The sequence below is a fragment of the Mauremys mutica genome, unplaced genomic scaffold, assembly GCF_020497125.1.
Source record: "Mauremys mutica isolate MM-2020 ecotype Southern unplaced genomic scaffold, ASM2049712v1 000807F_np12_obj, whole genome shotgun sequence".
Taxonomy (NCBI): domain Eukaryota; kingdom Metazoa; phylum Chordata; order Testudines; family Geoemydidae; genus Mauremys; species Mauremys mutica.
Genome location: NW_025423055.1, coordinates 54312 through 60651, shown reverse-complemented (window position 1 = coordinate 60651; position 6340 = coordinate 54312). Strand labels below are relative to the sequence as shown.

At 61.8% G+C, this 6340-nt stretch overlaps 2 non-coding genes across 2 annotated transcripts; both read right to left on the bottom strand.

Annotated features, from left to right (window-relative positions):
- LOC123357580 lies at window positions 1-185 on the bottom strand. Its single transcript, XR_006575580.1, has one exon. It is a non-coding gene; the product is annotated as a U2 spliceosomal RNA (small nuclear RNA).
- A 5224-nt stretch (window positions 186-5409) lies between these two features.
- On the bottom strand, window positions 5410-5609 carry LOC123357570. The gene has a single exon (XR_006575573.1). It is a non-coding gene; the product is annotated as a U2 spliceosomal RNA (small nuclear RNA).
- Window positions 5610-6340: the final 731 nt, after the last annotated feature.

Genomic DNA, 6340 nt, shown 5'->3' with positions numbered 1-6340 from the left:
GGAGAAGGCACTGGTCCTGGAAATAGTGCAATACCAGGTCAATGCATGGGGTGGATAGAGCAAACCCCTATTTCATCCCTTGTTTCAAAAATCAATTTAACATACAGTCCTTAAATAAAGGACTTATCAGATATTAAACTGATAAGAACAGATTTAAATTTTATTAGAGAATATTTAAAATAGACGATACAAAGTGTTTGAAGCGTCAGTTATTGTGTCATTGGGGGTAACATACAGGTTGTGGGGGGATGTTAGCATTTTGGTGTTAGGCAGCATATACATATACACAGTCTGTCATGTCCCCAATGCGGGGTATACGGTGGGAGAGTTCAAGGTACAGCCAGCAAGCAGTGAGGGCACATCACTCATACAAACAGGTTATGGATAGTCGTGGGCGTGAGTAAATGAGCGGACTGGGTAATGGTGATAGGGTGCCCCTCACAGGGCAGAGTTCGGTTTGGTTGGTTCAGGGCTCAGGGGATAAAGTCCTACAGAGGAAGTTTACAGGTCTCTTCCCCCTTGCGGGTGCGTGGAGTCACGCCGGCTCACTCTTGGTATTGACGGTGGCCGGTGACGTGCTCTGTGTAAATGTCTCTGGACCACCGAATAGCGTCCGAGACCATTAGGCATCTCATGAGCCGCGCGTAGCGACGGCCCACCCCACAGGTCCGCAGCACGCGCTCATTAAGGGGGTCCCAGGCGCCCAAGGCCCCAACGATCAGAGCGTCGGTGTAGACCTCGTAGCCCTTTGCTCGCAGGGTGTCAGCCAGGGGAGCGTACTTTTCGAGTTTGCGGGCTCGGGCTTGGCGGAAGGCCGTGGTCCTATTCTCGAACGGGATCGTCACGTCGACGAGGATGATCTTTTTCCGGTCCTCATCCGTGACGACGATGTCTGGGCGCAGCGGGCTGTCGGTGCCGGGGATGGCGCGATTGACGGCGATCTCTCCCAGGTGCGGGGCGATGGCCTTCACCAGGCGGTCCTGGACGGCGTTGTGACGCAGCTGCCAGGCTCTGCCATGGGGTCTGCAGCTGCACAGGACGTGGGGCAAGGTCTCCATGGCGTACCCGCACCTCCGGCAGCGTTTGTCCGGGTTCCCGTGGCGGATGGCTCCGTTGAGGGGGACACAGTTCAGCCGGGCGCGGTGTATGAACCGCCAGTCGGCGAAACGGATGAAGCTGCCTGAGGGGAGGAAGTGGTTGCTGGAGTCCCACTTGCTGGTGACCTCAAAAGCCTTGCCCTGGTCCGGCTTTTTCTTCAGGGTGTCCACGTAGAGCGCGCGGGTGGCGGCCTTCAGCGACCTCTCCAGCATGCCTCTGGCTCCCGGGCTGACGATGGTGTTGTCCTCCGTCCCGATCTGCGGTATCAGGACTCCTAGCTCCCGCCGATCTTCGCTCCATACCCAGCGGCAGCCCAGTCGCTTTCCCAGTCGGCGGGTGGCGTTGCGGGCGCGGGTCCACAGCGAGGCGACGTCGCCCCTGAACGGGCCGAATTCTCCATCCAGGGAGCCGCTCAGGAAGGTGGCCACGTCTTGGTCGGAGGGGGGTCTGCCGATTCGCCTCGCGGTGGCGGCGCGCAGGGCGGTCGTCGCGATGTTCTTAACTGTGGCGTCCGGGCACGTCAGGAGGCGGAAGGCGTGCGTGATTACCGCGATGTCGCAGAGGTCTCCCATGCGGGGGACGTTGGCGCCCCCGTGACGGTGAGCGATGTATACGAGCTCGTTGCTGGCGTTCCGGGGTAGGGACAGCCACTTCTTCACCAGCTGCCGGATGTTGTTGTCCGCCTTGTTGAGGGGCACCTTTGCTACGGCGGATCCTCTCAGGACGAAGGCGATGCGGGGGATCAGGAAGGTGTTGAGGGCATTGATTTTCTGCCACGGCGCCAGCAGGGATGCGTCGATCTTGGCGGCGTCCTGCAGGATCTCCCGGATGGTGTCCTCGGGGGTCTGCCGGACGCGGAAGCCCGTCGGCGTGCCGAGGTGCTGGTACGCCTGCCCCTCCGCCATGGGGACAACGGACTTGCCCTGGATAAGGAACTCCGTCGTCAGCACCGAGTCCCTCTTGCTCCCGTCGATGTGGAGGGACGCGCACTTCTTGGCATTGAAACGGAGTCCCGTCCAGTCCGCGGCTCTCCCGATGGTGTCGAGCATGCTCTGTAGCCTCTCGGGGTCGTCCGCAGTCAGGACCAGGTCGTCCGCGTAGGCCAGGATGCTCACCCTCTCGCCGTGTAGGTCGAAGCCGTCGGTGCCGTCGGAGATCGCCCGCAGGAGCGGCTCCATGGCGAGGTTGAAAATGATGGGGCTGAGGGGGCAGCCCTGCTTCACGCCGCTGCGGATGGGGATCTCGGCGGTCTCCCCTTCCACCGAGCGGATGGTGGTGCTGCAGCCCTCGTAGAGTTCTCGGATCAGGCAGAGGAAGGTCTCCGGCATCCCGAACTCCCGTAGCGTGCTGAAGATGTGGTGGTGGGGGATGGACCCGAAGGCATTGGCCAGGTCGAGCCACGCTATCGCGCACTGTTTCCGCGCCCTCCTGGTCGTCTGGAGGACGGTCTGGAGCAGGAAGTTGTGCTCGTAGCACCCCTCTGACGGCATGAAGCCCTTCTGGGCCGGGCTGATGGCTCCCCCGGTCGTCGCCCACTCTGTGATTCTGGCTGCCAGGCAGCTGGCGTACAGCTTGTACATCGTAGAGCAGAGGGAGATGGGTCTCCAGTTGCTGGGGTCATCTCGCTCGCCCTTCTTGTGTATCAGGACCGTCATGGCCTTCTTCCAGGAGGTGGGGGACCGGCCGAAGCGCCGACACAGGTTGAAGATGCCGGAGAGCACGAGGCAGCCGGGGTCTCGCTTCTTGAGGAGGCCGTAGGGGATGCCATCTTTTCCGGGCGCGGTGTTTTTGGTTCTGGAGAGCCGCGCCGACACCTCTTTGGGCGTGAAGTCGGCCTCTAGACCGTCTGCGTTGGCGATGCAGGGCAGCGGATGGAGACACTCCGGGCGCTGCGCGTCGTTCCTGGGCGTGCCGCCAAATACTCCGAGGAAGTAGCGGTAGAGGCGCTCGGGCGGGATCGTGCAGTATGCCGGGGGACCATCGAGGACCTCTCTTACGGCCTTGAGGCGGTTCGATCTGTACAGCTTCTGGATCCTTGAAGCTGCTGCCGGGTCGTAGCGGTGGCTGGCATTCCTTCTTCCGGCTCCTCTGGTGGAGGTGGCGCGATTCGGGGCGGGTCGTCTGAAAGCAGGCCGGGTGGTCTCCTGGTTAGGCGTCCTCTTGGGGGCGGTCTCTGCTGACAGCTCCTGGGTGAGCCTGTTAACGAGCAGATCGAATTCCTCGAAGGAGGCTGCTGCCTGGAGCTTCTCGATCCAGGTGGTCTGCCAGGGTGTGGCTGGCTTAGTCGTCGATCGCCGGTCCTCGTGTTCCTCGGCCTGCGTGGGTAGTGTGTCTGCAGTTTGGTTGATAGGTGACCTAGTTTGTGGCTCGGGGGACCTCTCGGTTGGCCCCTGAGGTGTAGACGCTGGTGGGGTTGTAGCATTGCTGGTTGATGGTGTGGCTTGGTTCGGATCAGTGGGCGTAGGGGCGGTGCCCGGGCTTCCGTGTGCGGCTGTCGTCCGAGGGCTTGTTGTGGGGGCGTGCGGCCGTCTGGTGGTCGGGGTTGGCCTGGCGTCTCTTGGGGCCGTGCCGGTCTGTCTGGCGATGGGGGTCTGGTGCTGTGGTCTGGTCGTAGCGGCGGGGCCTCCAGTGGTAGCAGTGTGTGGGGTGGTCTGAGGTGTGGTCCCCGCTCCTCCGGTGGGTGAGGTTCGCAGGGCAGGCTGGGGGGTTGTGTTGGTGACCCTCGTGGCTGGTGCTCGCAGGGTGTGTCGGGAGCCGGCATTGGTGCCTCCAGCGGCAGGGTCTCGGGCGGCCACGCGTGGCAGAGCGCTGACCCTTCTTGGGGCGGAGTCACATTGGTTGGAAGGGGCACTGAGACGCCTTAGCTCAGAGAGCTTCCGGGCGACTTGGGTGGATGTGAAGGGGTTCCAGTTGGTAGGGGCTCGGTCAGTGATTCTCGTTGTGGTAGTTGTCGTTTTGGCGGCAGTGCCCTGGTCCACCAGCTCGGGGGCTGGAGTGGGTTTCCGGGCGGCGGGCGGCAGGGTCGCTCTGGCTCTTTGCGGCGCGGGAGCAGTGGGCTGGGGCACAGGGTGGCGGGGGACCGGTGCCGCGGTTGCTGTTGTGTGGGCCTTCTTGCAGCTGGTCTGGTGTGCCTTGCACTTCCTCTGGGACTCGAAAGGCAGGCTGCAGAGGGCACAGCTGAAGGCGGTGGACCGGCCGTGGCATCTCCTCAGGTGTCTGGTGAGCCCTCCGAGGCGAGGAAAGCGTCGAGGCAGCGGGCAGATGGGGCAGATGAGCGCGTCTGTAGTGAGGGGGTATTGGAGGTAGACAGTGTCTAGGGTGGGGCGGCCATTTTGTGGAGCGTTAGGGCCCTCTTGGTCGTCCTCCATCACACGGCTGGTGGTGGGGGGGGCATCCTCCAGCAGTGGCTGTGTCCCGGGAGTATTTGGGGTTTCTCCCAGTGTCTGGAGTTCCTGGGAGGTGTGGGTGTCCTGTAGGAGGTTGCCCCTCGGCGGCAGGGGTTGCTGGGGTGCAGGAGGCGTGTCCGGCCATCGCAGGAAAACAGGGGAGTCGTCTCGCGGCGGCTGGAGCTCCTGGGGTGCAGGGGGTGTGTCCGGCCATCGCAGGAAAACAGGGGGGTCGTCTCGCGGCAGCTGGGGCTCCTGGGTTGCGGGGGGTGTGGTTGATGGGCGCAGGAGGGCAGGAGAGGCCTCTCGTGGCAGTTGCAGCGATCGGCGGCCGGCGGTCCGGTCTCGCGGAGTCTGGGGCGGCGCATTCGCGGGGGGGCAGACTCCCGGTTGCTGCAAAATATCAAGGGGCTCCCCAGGCGCCGCGAGTGGCGGCGCCTGGGGCTCCCGACAGGAGTCTCCCGACGGGCCGGGCGGCAGTTGCCCAGGCACGTCGCGAGGCTCCCCGGGCCGCTCGGGAAGCGGCAGCCAGGGCAGGGGGCAGGGATCCCCCGGCCAGAGCAGCGGTGGCAGGAACGTGCGGCAGAGCCCCTCAGACAGCGGTAGCCGGGGCGTGGGGCAGGGATCCCCTGGCAGCTCCGGCCAGAGCACGTAGCGGGGCTCCCCAGACCGCACAGGCGGCCGGGGCGTGGGGCAGGGATCCCCCGGCGGCTCAGCCGTTAGCGGCTGGAGCACGTGGCCGGGCACCTCAGGCTGCCGGAGCGGAGCCGACAGCCGGGACGCGGGGCAGGAGTCCCCTAGAGCCCCGGGCAGCGGCAGCCGGGGCGTGGAGCTGGGATCCCCCAGCGGCTCGGGCAGCGGCCGCCGGGGCAGGGGACAGGAGTCCCCTGGCAGCCCAAGCGGCGGTGGCAGCCGGGGCGCGGGGCTGGGATCCCCGGGCGGCTCAAGCAGCGGCCGCCGAGGTATGGGGCTGGGATAGAGGTGGATAGAGCAAACCCCTATTTCATCCCTTGTTTCAAAAATCAATTTAACATACAGTCCTTAAATAAAGGACTTATCAGATATTAAACTGATAAGAACAGACACTGCACTTTCAATCTTAGCTCCAAGGAACCAAGAAGCAATGCTGTTAGTCTCGGATGTTAGGCAGCCGCTCTTCCCCCACTGCTTTCTACTTCAGCACGAGGAGCACCCAGACACGCACCAAACACCATTCACGAGGCTTTGATAACTAGGTAACTCGAAGTGATGATCACTTCCCTGAAATGACTCCACTGGAAGAATTCAAAGCAAGAGCCCTTAACACACAATTCTGTTCAAAGACAGAGAAGTCTTTCACCCTCCTTCCTCTTGCTGGTTTCCCTGTACACGCCTAATTTGCATAAACCCACCCACTGACATGTGACTAACAATCTCTCACTGTTAACTCTTACAGCAAAACAGGCCAAAGAAAGCCTATGCAAGTGCTATACCGCAGCCCCAATGCTCTTTTCTGCTCCTTCTCAAACGTACAGTCATCAGGCACACATAAGGTAGTTTTGCTCCATACCAGTCCAGTTCCTTGTCTAACCACTGCACACACATGGTATACCGTACCCTGAGCTGATTCCCGACTTTTGCTCTCAATACAGGAAAACGAGAATTGAGAGAGAAGCTGTGCAGGCAAGTCTTCCTCAGCTTGCACTCCACTCCCCAAGGGCCTTTCGGGCTCTTCTGTGGACTTCAGGTTCCATTTGATTGCCAAGGTTTATGGTCTTATTAATTAGCCATCTCCTAATGCAAGGATGCTACATGACAGACTAAAGATCAATTTTCCAAAAGAGCTGAGAAACAGAACTAAAGCTGAGCATGAGGTG